This window comes from Triticum aestivum, chromosome 6A (assembly GCF_018294505.1).
Source record: "Triticum aestivum cultivar Chinese Spring chromosome 6A, IWGSC CS RefSeq v2.1, whole genome shotgun sequence".
NCBI lineage: Eukaryota > Viridiplantae > Streptophyta > Magnoliopsida > Poales > Poaceae > Triticum > Triticum aestivum.
Window position 1 is genome coordinate 415,100,890 of NC_057809.1, and position 17,414 is coordinate 415,118,303.

A 17,414-nucleotide genomic window follows, 5' to 3' on the forward strand; every position below is an offset into this window, starting at 1 on the left:
GCGGCTCATGAGGCCCTTGATGAACTTGACAGCAGAGCCGGCTGGAATGGTACATACGGATTCCACTTCTGCCCACATGGTGAACTTGTCGATGGCGACATAGAGATAGTGGTAGCCCCCTGGAGCCCGGGGAAACGTGCCTAGGATGTCCAGCCCCCAGACCGCAAACGGCCATGTGAGCGGGATGGTTTGGAGGCCCTGAGCAGGCTGATGGATTTGCTTGGCGTGAAATTGGCAAGCTTCACAGGACTTCACCAGCTCGGCCGCGTCGTTGAGTGCTGTAGGCCAATAGAACCCACTGCGGAACACCTTGCCGACGAGGGTCCGTGATGACGAGTGATGTCCGTAGTCACGGCCGTGTATGTCATTCAACAACTCCCTTCCTTAATCGCTGGAGATGCAGCGCAGCGTGACATCGTTCGGTCATTTCCTGTATAACTCGCCGTCTTGGATACAGTATGCCGTGGCCTGCCGAGCCACGCGCTCCATCCTCTTCCTTCTCCGGCAGCGTCCCGTGCATCGGGTACTCCTTGAATTCCTTGATCCCTCACTCCTCCTGGGGCTCGAGCGCCAAGAGCAGCCGAGCTCCTGAGGTCGGGCCACAGGTTGGGGCTCCCGTGGCCGGGGGCTGTGGGAGTTCCTCTCGAGGCCGAGTCATGCTTGAAAGAGGTGGCGAAGCTGATGGCTTGAAGAGCCGCTCTTCAAAGACGCCGAGCTCTTGCGGTTGCCGCTTGTATGCTCTCTGGCGATGTTATCGGCTTCCTTGTTGGTGCCCCGGGGCACGTGCTGGAGCTCCAGGCCCGAGAACTGCTTTTCCATCTTGCGCACCTCCGCGAGGTAGGCCTCCATGTGCTCGTGCTTCGGCTCATACACCTTGTTGGAAAAGTTGACGAGGAGCTGCGAGTCGCCTTTGACGGCGAGGCTCTTCACCCCTAGAGCCGCCGCAGCCCTCGGGCCAGCTATAAGGCCTTCGTATTCTGCGATATTGTTGGAGACCTTCTCGCCATGCTAAAAACAGAGTTGCATGACGTAGTAGAGCTTGTCCTAAGTGGGCGAGATGAGCACTGCTCCAGCCCCCACGCCCTGATGCGCGAAGGCGCCATCGAAATACATGACCCAGCCGTCTGGTGCCTCGCTTCCTGGGGAGGTGGACCGGTGTTCTCCGTCCTCAAGAGCCGAGGCATCTGTCCATTCTGTCACAAAATCAGCGAGCGCGGCTCCCTTGATGACCCTGGTAATGCTGAACTCCAACTGGAATGCTTGCAACTCGATGTTCCACTCAGCGACCCTTCCGGCTGAGTTAGGGCTCCTGAGCACCCTCTCCAATGGGTAGGATGAGACGACCTTGATGGGGTGGCCCTGGAAGTAGCGCTGCAGCTTGCGCGAGGCCATCAAGAGTGCGAGCAGGAGCTTTTGCAGCATGGGGTAGCGCGCTCCCGCGTCTCGCAGTACGATGCTGACGAAGTACACGGGTGCTCGACAAGGGCTGGCACACTGTCGAGGCTGGTGTCACATCCCTAATTCTGGTCTGACCTATGCCAGCTTCCATGTGTGCATCATGTTTAAATTCAAATGAAATTTGAATTGAGGAATTTTCAAAGCCTCAGAAACCCCCTAAAAATAACCAACATTTAAATCTCATCAAATGAGTCCAAGAAAATGTTCCTGTTATTCTGTGAAAATATTAGCATGAGGTGAAATACCAACCAATATTTTTGGAGTCACAGAAATAAGTTATTTGGGTCTTTGATTTAAATCAATAATATATTTGGGTTGGAATTATTTCTGTTATATAAGAAATAATGTCCAAATAATCCTAAACTGAAATGTTCCATGTTGGGTTTATTCCATACAATGAGCATGAGCAGTTTGGTGATTTTTGGAAGTGCCTAGGTATTTTTAGAAAAGCCAGAAACTTGCAGAAATATTAGAAAACAAAACAAAATTAAAACAGAAAGCAGAGAGAGAGAAAGAAAACCTGGCGGCCCACCTGTGGTCCCGCACTGTTGGCCCATCCCACCTCCTTCCCTTGTCTTCTTCCAGCTGCTCCCAGGAGGATGCCGGGCGTGTGCTCGCCACGCGCGCGCCACCTCCACCCTGCTCTGGCCACCTCCTGCTTCCCCGGGCCCTTCTAGCGACGCCACGGAGATGCCCCGAAGCCCCTGTCCCCTCTCCCTCACTCGCCGCTCTCTCTCCCCTCCCCTGGCTCTCTCCCTTTGGATCACCCGAGCGAAGCCGTCGCTGCCGACCAGCGCTCGCGCGGCCACAGCCGCCCCCTTGCTCCCCTGATGCATCCGAGAGCTTCGCCACATCGTCTTCATCTTCTTCACCGAGTCACAGGAGCTGGGTCGCCCTGTGATGCCGCCAACATCATCTTCTTCCTCGCCGGTCGCTGAAGATCCCCCTTGCCGCCCCGACTGCTCCGGACCGTCTCCGAGCTTGCTGACCTCCTCGTCCGACTCGCCGTGAGCCTCTGGCCCTGCCCATCCCTCTCTTCTTCCTCGTAGGCCTCCGTAGCCACCGGACCGCCTACGCCCGAACCCGCCGCCCCCTGCGCTCGCCGCCGACGCAACTCCGGCGACCAAATGGTCCGCCCGACGCGCCCAACCCACTCACCGCATCGCGTAGCCCCCCGCTAGCGCCTCAGTTCGATAGCTCGCGCACTGCAGCACTGCCCACGCTCACGCCCGAGCTCCGGCCACCGCACTTGTCACCGTTGTCATTGCAACGGGCCGCCCTAGCCACCGTTGCTTGCACTGCTCGATGCGGACGAGCACGAGCAACGCGTAGATGCCCTCCGCTGCGCTTCAGGCCGTTGGAGGAGGAATTCCGGTGAGCCTCCGCCGTGCGTGCTGTCGCCGCCGGCTAAACTCCGGCCTAACCACAAGTTAATTAGGCTAAGGACCCTGCTAATCTAATCCTGGGTCATTGACATGTGGGCCCCGGCCCCACTGACATTTTAGTTAGGTTTAATTTAAGGCTAATTAACTATATTAATTAGCTGAGTGGATGACATATGGGTCCCACTGTCAGGTTTGACTCTGGTTAGGCGCTGTTGACCAGCTGATGTCACAATGACGCAGTGCTGACGCAATAACTCATTTTCTGGATTTATTCTTATTCAGGAAATTCCAGAAAATGCCCTAAACTTCCAAAAATCATAGAAATTCAACCGTAACTCCAAATGAAATAATTTATATATGAAAAATTATCAGAAAAATATGAAGAATCTGTTTATGGCATTTGCATGCATGTTAGAGCAACTTATATCCTCTATTTAGGACAATTCAATTAAATGGCATTTAAGAAAGCACATATGGGGTTTGAATTTGAACCTAGGGTTCAAACCAACTTCATTTAATATGGTTGCTAGTTGCATTAGTTCAATCAACAGCATATTGCCATGTCATGAGCATGCATCATATTGTTGCATTGCATTGATTGTGTTTCCTTCTTCATTGCCGGAAGTTGTCCCCTCTCGATAGACTTGGTTTCGACGATGAGTTTGATGACACCCAGGAAGAGCTATATTATCTTCAGAAGTGCCAGGCAAGCAAAAACCCCTTGTTCATTCTGATACAATCCCACTCGCTCGCTCCTGCTCTTTTTATTGCATTAGGACAACAACGATTCATCTGTTACTTGCAGCGGTAGTTGAACCCCTTATCCTCTGCATGACCTGTCATTGCCACAATATATAGATGAAACCCACTAGCATGAGTAGGAGTTGTTTGAGCCCTGATGTGCCTACTCATTCATGCTTGTTTATCATGCCTGCTACTGCTTAGAGTTGAGTCAGGTCTGATTCATCGGGGATGAATTGGAACAGTGTTGAACATGTCCTACCGTGTGTGAGCTAAGTGTGTGAACACGATTTGTTAAAGGTAGCGGTGAGAGGCCATGTAGGAGTACATGGTGGGTTGTCTCATTGAAACCATTCTTAGGAACTGAGTTCTGTGTTTGTGATCCATGAACTATACTACTACCACGCATTGGGCCCGAAACCAATGGACCCTCTCGACGTATTAACTGCCCTTGTCCTCTGTCCAGGAGTTGCAACTAGTTTCTGGTGTTTGTAGGATATGTGTTGGCGGCCGTGCGTAGCACTGACCCTAGGGGCGGGCTATGATGTGGTAGATACACCGTGGCACGGTGTACCGGGCGCCCGTTTGGTGTCTCGGGAACCCTGCACACATCGTTTGGGCCTGTGAGTGAAACTCTGGCCGGATCTCCTCGCGGATGGAACCCGAATAGGAGATAAACCTGGACTAGATACTTGTGTGGTTAGTCAGGTCGTGGCCGACTCCCTCGCCTGGCTTCCGCTTGAAGGTTGCCGAGATACATGGTGGTAAGTGGCGAGAGCGTGTGTGAAGAAGTACACCCCTGCAGGGTTATAAATGATTTATTCGAATAGTAAAATGCACAAGATAAGTGTGAGTGCTATGGATGGCCTTCTCGTAGGGAGACGGGAGCGGATCCATAGTGGTGTATTGAATGGTGAATATGTGGACTCGTGTGCGCCACCTCAAAAGAGTTGCTTGCGGTCATAGTTCAGGTTAGCCACTGAGTCAAAGCTGGCTTGCTGCAGTTAAACTCCACTCCCCCCCTTTATTGATACCGATGCATATGTAGATAGTTCTGATGTAAGTCTTGCTGAGTACTTTTGTACTCACGTTTGCTTAATTTATGTTTTGTAGAAAGACTTCAATCTCGCTAGTAGTTTCGCGTGGACTTCAACGTTTAGCTTGATACCTCAGCTATGATCTTGTGCCCTTGGCAGGATCTGGTAAATAGTCAGGCTTCTTAGCGTTTTCATTTGTAGATGTCTGTACTCAGACATGTTAAGCTTCCGCATGTGCTTTGATTTGTATGCTATGATTGTTGGGTCATGAGACCCATGTTTGTAATATCTCGCTCCTCGGAGCCTAATGATTAAATATTTGAGTCGTAGAGTTATGTTGTGATGCCATGTTGTATTTACACATATCGAGCATATTGTGTGTATGATTGAAATGCTTGGTACGTGTGGGATCCGACAATCTAGTTGTTTATCCTTGGCAGCCTCTCTTATGGGGAAATGTAGTCTAGTGCTTCCATGAGCCATGGTAGTCCGCTACAACCTGGTTCACCGGAGTCCTGCTAGCCCAGCACTACTGCTCAGGACACTTGACTGGCCGGCATGTGTTTCACTTCGTTCCTATGTCTGTCCCTTCAGGGAAATGTCACGCGGTGACATCTGGAGTCCTATTAGCCCAGTGCTACAGCCCAGATTCACACGCTGCTGACCGACATGCTCGATGTGATTCATGTATGCCTGTCCCCATAGGTTGGTGCCGCTTTGGGTTCATGACTAGCCATGTCGGCTCGGGTTCTCTGTCATATGGATGCTAGCGACACTATCATATACGTGAGCCAAAAGGCGCAAACGGTCCCGGACCATGGTAAGGAGACACCCGTGGGAATACCGTGCGTGAGGCCGCAAAGTGATATGAGGTATTACCGGCTAGATCGATGTGACTTGGAATCGGGGTCCTGACAGCTTTGGTATCAAAGCCTGACTGCCTGTAGGATTACCAAGCCAAATCAGTCGAACTTGTGTCTAGAAATGCTTTAGTTATGTAGGGGAATTGATTGTGGAAGGAACATAAGGCTCTTTTTACTCCTTTACCTTATGCCCTCTGATCTGAGTCATTCTCTTCTCATTTATGTGGGTTAAGAAACTAGGCCTTCTCATCTATCTATCAGGATGACGTGTTACTAAACCGTAGTTGTCTAGGATTGTTGAGTTCAAGCCCCAGTTCAGTTCCTACTATCTTCTGTATGTTCGTAATTGGTCTCGGAACCTTCATATTGTGATGTTGAGTGGTTATGCCACCATTTTGCAGGATGTCTCAAATCTTTTTGAGCATTTACATCCGTTATGCTGTCCGAGTCATCCCACGTTTCTAAGTAGTCTGATGCATTTGCAAACCCCTTCCTCCTGTTCCTGATGTCCAATTGGGCCAGGTTAATCACACTAATCGGTGAGTTGAGGTACTTTGTTGCCTCGACATATATGTTGGAGCTATTACTATGACCCTAGGTGTTTTAGGGAGTCACCTAGTAATCTAGCCATGTTTTGTGTTCCGGTGTGATGATTCTGGCCACCATTCTCGAAAGCATCCCATGATGCCATGTAGTGGTAGGTATTCTATTCATGGGTTCTTGAACCCGAGATTCACCCTACTTATCTCATGTTGATAGTGTTGCTAGTTCCTTTAGGATATTAGTAACCTTTGCGATAGTCCTCGAGGTCCATGGTATTTCCTTCTTCCAAATACTATGAACCACTTATGGCGGAAGTTTGTTGGATCAAAAGATCACAACCAGAGTCCTCTTGATGAGTTCTCCATTCTGCATTGTGAATCTGCCAGTCCTACCTTTCTGCATGGGTTGTCTGGAAGAAATGTTGAGCTTTGCTCGACATACTAATCTATGCATCCACAACTCAGAAAATTATATGTTCCTCGAGTTGTTCCTCTTTAGTTGTATCCCGACCATCTTCTATCAGTTGATAGCCAAGAGTATGTGTGCATTTGTGTTCAACGATGCCTATTATTCTTGTGGTCCGTCAAGCCATTCTATTCCAGAATGACTAGGAGAAACAAACTCCAGTACCTCATCCATATCTAGGATTGGGTCAAAGTAGTTGTATCCCGCAGATCAAAATGCCAATCCAGCTTTTGTTCTGTTCTACCTTGGAGTTCTACCCTATTCATGCCAAGAATATCATAGGAATTGCACCATCTCTTATGAATTTTGACGCAGTAATACTTCTTGTCATCATTGTTCATTCCTCGGCTCCCGTGTTATTGTAACCGAAATGCTGGTAAGTTAGTCATGATGTGTGAAATCAATACTCCTAGCAACTCCGTTGCTTGGTAGTTAATGGACAATATTATCACTCTTAGCGTGTTGGTTATTAAATCATCATCCTAAGATTGATCGTGCTATCTAGTCCTTATTTCTGGTGCACTCCTCGATCAATGAGTTAGGATTATGTTAATCCCTCACTCTTTTGATCATATCATCTTGCCCTGAATAGAAAGGTTGTTCTCGAGCCTAGTAACATATCGGTGGTTCGTGATTTTCTGAAGATCTTCTCGGAAGTATTACCTAGTTGTCCCCTGGCTGTTATGTTGAGCTCGTCATCAAGTTGGTTTCTTGTAAACCACCCCTTCTCCAAGAATCTGTGTTGGATACCCCTGAGCTAGTTGGTTAAGGTGAACAACAACTTGGAGAGTTGGAAGATAAAAGCTTGTTTGCCTTAGTTCATGTTAAGGAATATCTTTTTGTGCGTGTGTATTGAAAAAAAAAGATGATATCTCCATCGATTGGTCCTCGTGATCAGTTGTTGGATCTATTGCCTTGTCAAAACTTTGACTTGAGTATGGGCTATCGTCAAGTCAAATTAGAACCAACGATGTTCATAATGTTGTTTTACTCGTGGTTGATCCCTCGAGCATACACCATTACATCCTTTGGTCTGACCAATGCTACCACCGTGTCACATGATGGTGGAAGTCCAGTGATATGGAAATTTCGATGAGCTGATGTTGAGCCCATCAGCAACATGTTGTCTCCCCCATGATTCATGTTGAACATCTAAGTTATTATTGGAAATTTTGTAAGCAATGCTTTCGTGTTCCATTCATGAAGCTTATGCCTAGATGGAAGAAGTGACTTCCTCGAATTCACGTGCATTAGTTGTAAGTTGCCACCATGAATTTGAGGAAGGTTTGTTTTGTTTCCCTTGGAATAATCCCAAATCAGTCATGCATACGTGCGAAGTATTCTATGGTTTGGTAGATTAATTACCTCCACTCCATATGTGTTCCTAGCACACCAAGCCACTGATTGGTTTGTTCAAGGAGAAGAAGTTTCTTCTTAGGAGCTAGACTTACGCAAGGACTTCGATATCCTCGTTGATGGTTCCCTCATGAACTCGGTAGTGTTTCATTATAAGACTACTATGTGGTCATGCTTGTCTTGGACAACATGTTCACATGCTTGTGGCAGAACTGGCTCATGTTTTGTAGCTTACTATCGTAGTTCATTCCCCGAGAATCTTGCAACGCCATCTCGTCGATTTGTGTTGCAAACTTTCATTTTTCCTTCTAGACTTGATGAGTCTGGAATATCCTGTTACCAACCAGATCTGAATCTTAGGCAAATATGATGGTTGGAACTTTTCCAAGATCTATGATGTAGGTCCCGACAAGGTTGATGTTCTGGCCGACACACCTAGCCGGAAGATCTATCACTGTAGTATCTTGATTGAGCTATTTGACCATCTTCTCCATGAGGATTTCATGCAACTTATTCTAGAAGTTGTTCCCTGGGGGTCCTTGTACTCTCGGTTTCCTTGGTTATGCTATAACCATTCAAACAGGGTAATCACTCTCGTCTGTTGAGCTTTTCCCCAGTCACTAGAATCATTCCCAGTATTTGCATTTTGTTCCTAGCTTGCACCCGTCATTGTGTCAGTCTACCATGCGTCCCATCCATTTTCGATGATAAGCAAAAGCATCCATCATGTTGTCTTCAACAAGGTAGTCCAAATCATCCATTCGAATCCGGATATGCCATCCTTTCATACCATGCCAAACGATTGTTAGCGAATTGCCTCAAGTTGGTATAGATAATTTCAATGTTCTCTAAATCAAAAGTAATTCTTTTTGGCACTTAAGGGATGATTCTACAGGTCACCCTCCTCCAAGATGTCTAGTTTTGGTGTCTTGGAAACTCAACTCCTTGCTACGTTGGCAACCGTTCACCACCCTTTTAGATGTGGAATTGTTGCCTACCTAGTGATCCTTTGTCATGTGTTTCACTCCATCCCTCTGGACGTATGCTCCGTGTCTCAGCTCGAGAGATGTTTCAGCATCTTGCTCCATGAGTTGATCCTAAGTTGTTCGATCCTCGATAAGATCGATCCTTCTAGAGATTTCCCTTTCCTATCATTTGTCATGTTAGTTGGAGTTCTCAGAGCAGGACATCGAGACAATGATGGTGATCGAATCAACGTTCTTATCAAGTGCAACTTGGATCGAGAAGATTGTGTTAGTTGCGTTCCCCTCTGTCCTCTTACCTCACATCTTGAATCTCGGGACAAGATTCTTGTTTAGTGGGGGTGAGTTGTCACATCCCTAATTCTGGTCTGACCTATGCCAGCTTCCATGTGTGCATCATGTTTAAATTCAAATGAAATTTGAATTAAGGAATTTTCAAAGCCTCAGAAACCCCCTAAAAATAACCAACATTTAAATCTCATCAAATGAGTCCAAGAAAATGTTCCTGTTATTCTGTGAAAATATTGGCATGAGGTGACATACAAACCAATACTTTTGGAGTCACATAAATAAGTTATTTGGGCCTTTGATTTAAATCAATAATATATTTGGGTTGGAATTATTTCTGTTATATAAGAAATAATGTCGAAATAATCCTAAACTGAAATGTTCCATGTTGGGTTTATTCCATACAGTGAGCATGAACAGTTTGGTGATTTTTGGAAGTGCCTAGGTATTTTTAGAAAAGCCACAAACTTGCATAAATATTAGAAAACAAAACAAAATTAAAACAGAAAGCAGAGAGAGAAAGCAAACCTGGCGGCCCAGCTGTGGTCCAGCACTGTTGGCCCAGCCCACCTCCTTCCCTTGTCTTCTTCCAGCTGCTGCCAGGAGGACGCCGGGCGTGTGCTCGCCACGCGCGCGCCACCTCCACCCTGCTCTGGCCACCTCCTGCTTCCCCGGCCCCTCCTAGCGATGCCACAGAGATGCCCCGAAGCCCCTGTCCCCTCTCCCTCACTCGCTGCTCTCTCTGTACCCTCCCCTGGCTCTCTCCCTTTAGCTCACCCGAGAGAAGCCGTCGCCGCCGACCAGCGCTCGCGCGACCACAGCCACCCCCTTGCTCCCCTGATGCGTCCGAGAGCTCTGCCAAGACGTCCTGATCTTCTTCACCGAGTCACAGGAGCTAGGTCGCCCTGTGATGCCGCCAACATCATCTTCTTCCTCGCCGGTCACCGGAGATCCCCCTTGCCATCCCGACTTCTCCGGACCGTCTCCGAGCTCGCTGACCTCCTCGTCCGACTCGCCGTGAGCCTCTGACCCTGTCCATCCCTCTCTTCTGCCGTGTAGGCCTCCGTAGCCATCGGACCGCCTATGCCCGAACCCGCCGCCGCCTGCGCTCGCCGCCGACGCAACTCCGGCGACCAAATGGTCCACCCGACGCGCCCAACCCACTCACCGCATCGCGTAGGCCCCCGCTAGCGCCTCAGTTCGCTAGCTCGCACACTGCAACACTGCCCGCGCTCACGCCCGAGCTCCGGCCACCGCACTTGTCGCCGTTGCCGTTGCTACGGGCCGCCCTGGCCACCGTTGCTTGCACTGCTCGATGCAGACGAGCACGAGCAACGCGTAGATGCCCTCCGCCGCGCTTCAGGCCGTCGGAGGAGGAATTCCGGTGAGCCTCCGCCGTGCGTGCTGTCGCCGCCGGCTAAACTCCGGCCTAACCACAAGTTAATTAGGCTAATGACCCTGCTAATCTAATCCTGGGTCATTGACATGTGGGCCCCGGCCCCACTGACATTTTAGTTAGGTTTAATTTAAGGCTAATTAACTATATTAATTAGCTGAGTGGATGACATATGGGTCCCACTGCCAGGTTTGACTCTGGTTAGGCGTTGTTGACCAGCTGACGTCACAACGACGCAGTGCTGACGCAATAACTCATTTTCTGGATTTATTCTTATTCAGGAAATTCCAGAAAATGCCCTAAACTTCCAGAAATCATAGAAATTCAATCGTAACTCCAAATGAAATAATTTATATATGAAAAATTATCAGAAAAATATGAAGAATCTCTTTATGGCATTTGCATGCATGTTAGAGCAACTTATATCCTCTGTTTAGGACAATTCAATTAAATGGCATTTAAGAAAGCACATATGGGGTTTGAATTTGAACCTAGGGTTCAAACCAACTTCATTTAATATGGTTGCTAGTTGCGTTAGTTCAATCAACAGCATATTTCCATGTCATGAGCATGCATCATATTGTTGCATTGCATTGGTTGTGTTTCCTTCTTAATTGCCGGAAGTTGTCTCCTTTCGATAGACTTGGTTTCGACGATGTTCGATGACACTGATGAAGAGCTATATTATCTTCAGAAGTGCCAGGCAAGCAAAACCCCCTTGTTCATTCTGATACAATCCCACTCTCTCGCTCCTGCTCTCTTTTACTGCATTAGGACAACAACGATTCATTTGTTACTTGCTGCGGTAGTTGAACCCCTTATCCTCTGCATGACCTGTCATTGCCACAGTAAATAGATGAAACCCACTAGCATGAGTAGGAGTTATTTGAGCCCTGATGTGCCTACTCATTCATGCTTGTTTGTCATGCCTGCTACTGCTTAGAGTTGAGTCAGGTTTGATTCATCAGGGATGAATTGGAACAGTGTTGAACATGTCCTACTGTGTGTGAGCTAAGTGTGTGAACACGATTTGGTAAAGGTAGCGGTGAGAGGCCATGTAGGAGTACATGGTGGGTTGTCTCATTGAAACCGTTCTTAGGAACTGAGTTCTGTGTTTGTGATCCATGAACAGCTACTACCATGCATTGGGCCCGAAACCAATGGACCCTCTCGACTTATTAACTGCCCTTGTCCTCTGTCCAAGAGTTGCAACTAGTTTCTGGTGTTTGTAGGATATGTGTTGGCGGCCGTGCATAGCGCTGACCCTAGGGGTGGGCTATGATGCGGTAGATACACCGTGGCATGGTGTAACATGCGCCTGTTTGGTGTCTCGAGAACCCTGCACACATCGTTTGGGGCTGTGAGCGAAACTCCGGCCGGATCTCCTCGCGGATGGAACCCGAATAGGCGATAAACCTGGACTAGAGACTTGTGTGGTTTGTCAGGTCATGGCCGACTCCCTCGCCAGGCTTCCGCTTGAAGGCTGCCGAGATACACGACGTGTACATGGTGCTAAGTGGCGAGAGCATATGTGAAGAAGCACACCCCAGCAGGGTTATAAATGATCTATTCGAATAGCCGTGTCCGCGGTAAAGGACTTCTGGGTTGCCTATAACAGTTCATAGACAAGTGAAAGAGGATACTCTAAAGTGCGCAAGATAAGTGTGAGTGCTATGGATGGTGAGGGAGTCCTGGATTAGGGGGTGTCCAGATGGCCGGACTATACCTTCAGCCGGACTCCTAGACTATGAAGATACAAGATTGAAGACTCTGTCCCGTGTCCGGAAGGGACTTTCCTTGGCGTGGAAGGCAAGCTCGGCGATACGGATATGCAGATCTCCTACCATTGTAACTGACTTTGTGTAACCCTAACCCTCTCTGGTGTCTATATAAACTGGAGGGTTTTAGTCCGTAGGACAACATACACAACAACAATCATACCATAGGCTAGCTTCTAGGGTTTAGCCTCTTCGATCTCGTGGTAGATCTACTCTTGTACTACCCATATCATTAATATAATCAAGCAGGACGTAGGGTTTTACCTCCATTGAGAGGGCCCGAACCTGGGTAAACTTCTTGTCCCTTGCCTCCTGTTACCATCCGGCCTAGACGCACAGTTCGGGACCCCCTACCAGAGATCCGCTAGTTTTGACACCGACATTGGTGCTTTCATTGAGAGTTCCTCTGTGTCGTCGCCATCAGGCTTGATGGCTCCTACGATCATCAATGGCGATGTAGTCCAGGGTGAGACCTTCCTCCCCGGACAGATCTTCGTCTTCGGCGGCTTCGCACTGCGGGCCAATTCCCTTGGCCATCTAGAGCAGATCGAAAGCTATGCCCCTGGCCGTCAGGTCAGATTTGGAAGCTTAAACTACACGGCTGACATCCGCGGGGACTTGATCTTCGACGGATTCGAGCCACTGCCGAGCATGCCGCACTGTCACGACGAGCATGATCTACCTCTGCCGCTGAACAGTGCCCTGGAGGCTGCACCCGCATCGGCTTCGACCCTTAATTCGGAGCCAACTGCGCCGATCAAGGATGGGTGGTTGGACGCCGCCTCGGAGGCTGCGATCCCAACGGCGATCGAGCCGAACACCATCCCCGCACTCTGCGAGACTCATGACTCCAAGGAGCTGGACTCCTCTCCGGACTCTGAACCCTCCGCGCCCCTGCCGATCGAATCCGATTGGGCGCCGATCATGGAGTTTACTGCCCGGACATCTTTCAGCACTCGCCTTTCGGCGATATTCTAAAGACACTGAAGTCTCTCTCTTTATAGCCACCGTCGATGATTGGGATACGGATGATGAAGAAATTCAAAACCCACCAACCACCCACTTTGTAGCCACCGTCGATGATTTAACGACATGCTCGACTTCGACTCCGAAGACATCGACGATATGGACGCCGATGAAGGAGATGATGAAGAACCAGTGCCTATTAGGCCCTGGAAAGCCACCTTGTCATATGACATATACATGGTGGACACCCCAAAAGAAGGAGATGGCGATGGAACAGCGGAGGATGACCCCTCCAAGAAATAGCCTAAGCGCCGGCGTCAGCGGCGCCGCTCAAAATCCCGCCAAAACAAATACGGTGATTCCAGCACGGGAGATAATAATACTCCGGAAAGTGCCGTAGAAAACCCCCTGCAGCAAGATTTAGCACGGGAGGATGGAGAAACCAACCCTCATGAGAGAGCGGCAGACAGAGAGGTCGAGGACGATAATTATATGCCTCCCTCCGAAGATGAGGCAAGCCTCGACGATGACGAATTCGTCGTGCCAGAGGATCCCGTCGAGCAAGAGCATTTTCAATGCAGGGTTATGGCCACGGGAAGAAGCCTCAAGAAAAAACAGCAACAGCTTAGAGCTGATCAAGATTTGCTAGTCGACAGATGGACTGAAGTCCTTGTGGCCGAAGAGCATAAACTCGAACGCCCCTCCAAGAGCTACCCAAAGCGCAGGTTGCTACCCCGATTAGAGGAGGAAGCACTTGATGCGGCCGACCGGCCACCTTGTGGCCGCGACAGAGAGGCCTCTTGGCCCTCCACTCAAGCCGCACCCCGTACCAAGGCACGGAAATATGCGCCGGACTTACGAGATATGTTGGAGGACAAGGCTAGGCAAACAAGATCGATCTACGGATCGTGTGGGCGCCCCACGGCTTGAGACGGTAACCGTCACGCCGGCCACAAATTCGGCAAGGCCGAACACAGTAGACAAAGCTCATTGGAGCTACGTCGTGATATAGCCCAGTACAGAGGTGCCGCACACCCACTATGCTTCACAGACGAAATAATGGATCATCAAATACCCAAGGATTTCAAACCCGTAAACATCGAATCATATGATGGCACAACAGATCCTGCGGTATGGATTGAGGATTATCTCCTTCATATCCACATGGCCCGCGGCGATGATTTCCACGCCATCAAATACCTCTAACTCAAGCTTAAAGGACTAGCTCATCATTGGCTTAACAGCTTGCCAACAGGATCAATCAGTTGTTGGGAGGACCTGTAAGCCGCATTACTCGACAATTTCCAGGGCACTTATGTGCGAGCCCCAGACGCCGATGACCTAAGTCACGTATTTTAGCAGCCAGATGAATCGGCCAGGCAATTCTGTACACGGTTCCTAACAAAGAAAAATCAAATAGTCAACTGTCCGGACGCCGAGGCCCTAGCAGCCTTCAAGCACAATATCCGTGATGAGTGGCTTGCCCGGCACCTTAGACAGGAAAAGCCGAAGTCTATTGCAGCACTCGCGACACTCATGACCCGCTTTTGCGCGGGAGAAGACAGCTGGCTTGCTCGTAGCAACAATATGACCAAGAACCCTGGTAATTCGGATACCAGGGATAGTAGTGGTAGGTCGCGTCGCAACAAGCAGAAGTGCCGCATTAACGGCGACAATGCTGAGGATACGACAGTTAATGCCGGATTCAGAGGCTCTAAATCCGGTCAGCGGAAAAAGCCATTCAAAAGGAATCCTAGGAGCCCGTCCAGTTTGGACCGTATACTCGATCGCTTGTGCTAGATACATGGCACCCCCGAAAAGCCGGCCAATCACACCAACAGGGATTGTTGGGTGTTCTAGCAGGCAGGCAAGTTAAATGCCGAAAATGAAGACAAGGGGCTGCACAGAGATGACGACGAGGAGCCCCAGCCACCGAACAACAGTGGACAGAAGGGTTTCCCCTCACAAGTGCGGACGGTGAACATGATATACGCAACCCACATCCCCAAAAGGGAGCTGAAGCGCGCGTTAAGGGACGTATACGTGGTAGAGCCAGTCGCCCCAAAGTTCAACCCATGGTCCTCCTGCCCGATCACCTTTGATCGAAGGGACCATCCCACTAGCATCCGTCATGGCGGATTTGCCGCATTGGTTCTAGACCCAATTATTGACGGATTTCATCTCACTAGAGTCCTTATGGACGGCGGCAGTAGCCTGAACCTACTTTACCAGGATACAGTGCAGAAATGGGCATAGATCCCTTGAGGATTAAGCCCACCAAAACGACCTTTAAAGGCGTAATACCAGGTGTAGAGGCCAACTGTACAGGCTCAGTCACACTTGAAGTGGTCTTCGGATCTCCGGATAATTTCCGAAGCGAGGAGTTAATCTTCGACATAGTCCCATTCCGCTGTGGCTATCACGCACTGCTCGGGCGAACCACATTCGCCAAGTTCAATGCGGTACCGCACTATGCATACTATCGTGGAATTGTTACGTCAGATGTCCTAGTGTAAGGACTTAGTCATGAGGCCAACGCATCTATGTGGTAGCTTGAGAGGGGTTGAGCAGAATCGAGAGACGCAACACAAGACAGGGATTTAGACAGCTTTGGGCCCCGGGAAACATCATCCGGTAACAACCCTACATGTTGTTTGAGGCTAGGTCTCATTATCATCGCGAGGGAGCTGCCGTAAACCGGCTCTCCTCTTTTGTGTCTAGCCCTAAGATTGTTGATTGTTGTCTGTCCCTCTTTGGGGAGCCCTGCCCCTCCTTATATATGTTGAAGGGGCGGTTTACATGTGGAGTCCTATTAGGATTAAGACTAGTCTATCTCTAATACAAACCGGATACGAGTCCTGGTCTTAACTCCTTGTAAGGTAAATATTCCTTATGCTTTTCTTCTTAAACTGGCCCACCATAGTATGAACCAGCCTTCATGAACCGCCTGTTGGGCCACCGGGTCTTGTCGCTCCTCTGACCCGCCTGCCGGTTTACCAATGAGTCATAATGACCAGGCGGGTTGCTTGTAAACCGCCAGGTCAGGGTGAGTCGCCAGTAACTCGCCAAGTGCCAGCGGGGGTCTTCAGATAAACCGCCAAGTCCGGCCGGGTTACACTTCCGGCCGGTTTACACCGCGGGGTATATCCCTGACATTAGCCCCCAGTTCAATTTGGATTTATCCATGTTAAACTGATCCTGCAAATACAAGAACGAATTTGATAGATTATGCTCCGGGTTAAGAATTCTTGTAAACCGGCATCTGATCATCCTTAATTCCTTGCCATTTCCTTCTTCTAGAAAATCCAGGTCAATAAGCCAGCTTTATACTCAATTTGCTGACATTGGTTTCTCACAGAGAAATAATATGAAGAATAATCCACTTGAGTCGGCTTCCAAAGCGTCGGTTTATAAATATTGATGGCACCGGGTCATAATTTTTGTCGACACTGGGTCATGTAATTGATCTTCCTGATTTGCTCAAAACTAATAAAATGAAGATGTTCCTCCTTTATATGCATAATACCTGTAGCCCCCAAGTCTTAAGAGTAGAACATAGTGATAACTTAAGACTTGCTCCGATAAGGGTTTCAACCTTGAAGAAATCTGGTTTGTTCATCTCAATCATATAAACTGAATACTCCATATATGTAGCCCCCAAGTGCCAGGTTGTCATGCTTGCAGCAACCTGGGACTTGCAATTGCTTATAAAAACTTCAATCAGTGTAGCCCCCAAGGGCCGGGTCATTATGCAATAATTAGCAGGGACTTTATAAATATAATCATGTAGACTTGAGCAGTGATGTGTAGCCCCCAAGGGCCGGCTTAGTAAGATAATACTGAACCGGGACTTGATATATACTTCAATGAAAATAACATGTTATAATGTAGCTTCCATCGTAGGGCTTGAACCCACGTCCACAAGGTTAAGAGTTTTGTGCTTTACCAACTGAGCAATGAATCCTTCAATATTATGGACAAAAACTTGTGTACCTTGAATTTTTGACAGGAGCAATTGGTAGCCCCCAAGGGCCGGCTCATTATAATATGATGAGTCGGGTCTTCAATAAGACTAGTAAAAATGACTTTGCATTAGCCCCCAAGTGTCATGATGCATGCTTGCAGCGATATGATACTTGCATGTAATCTCAATTT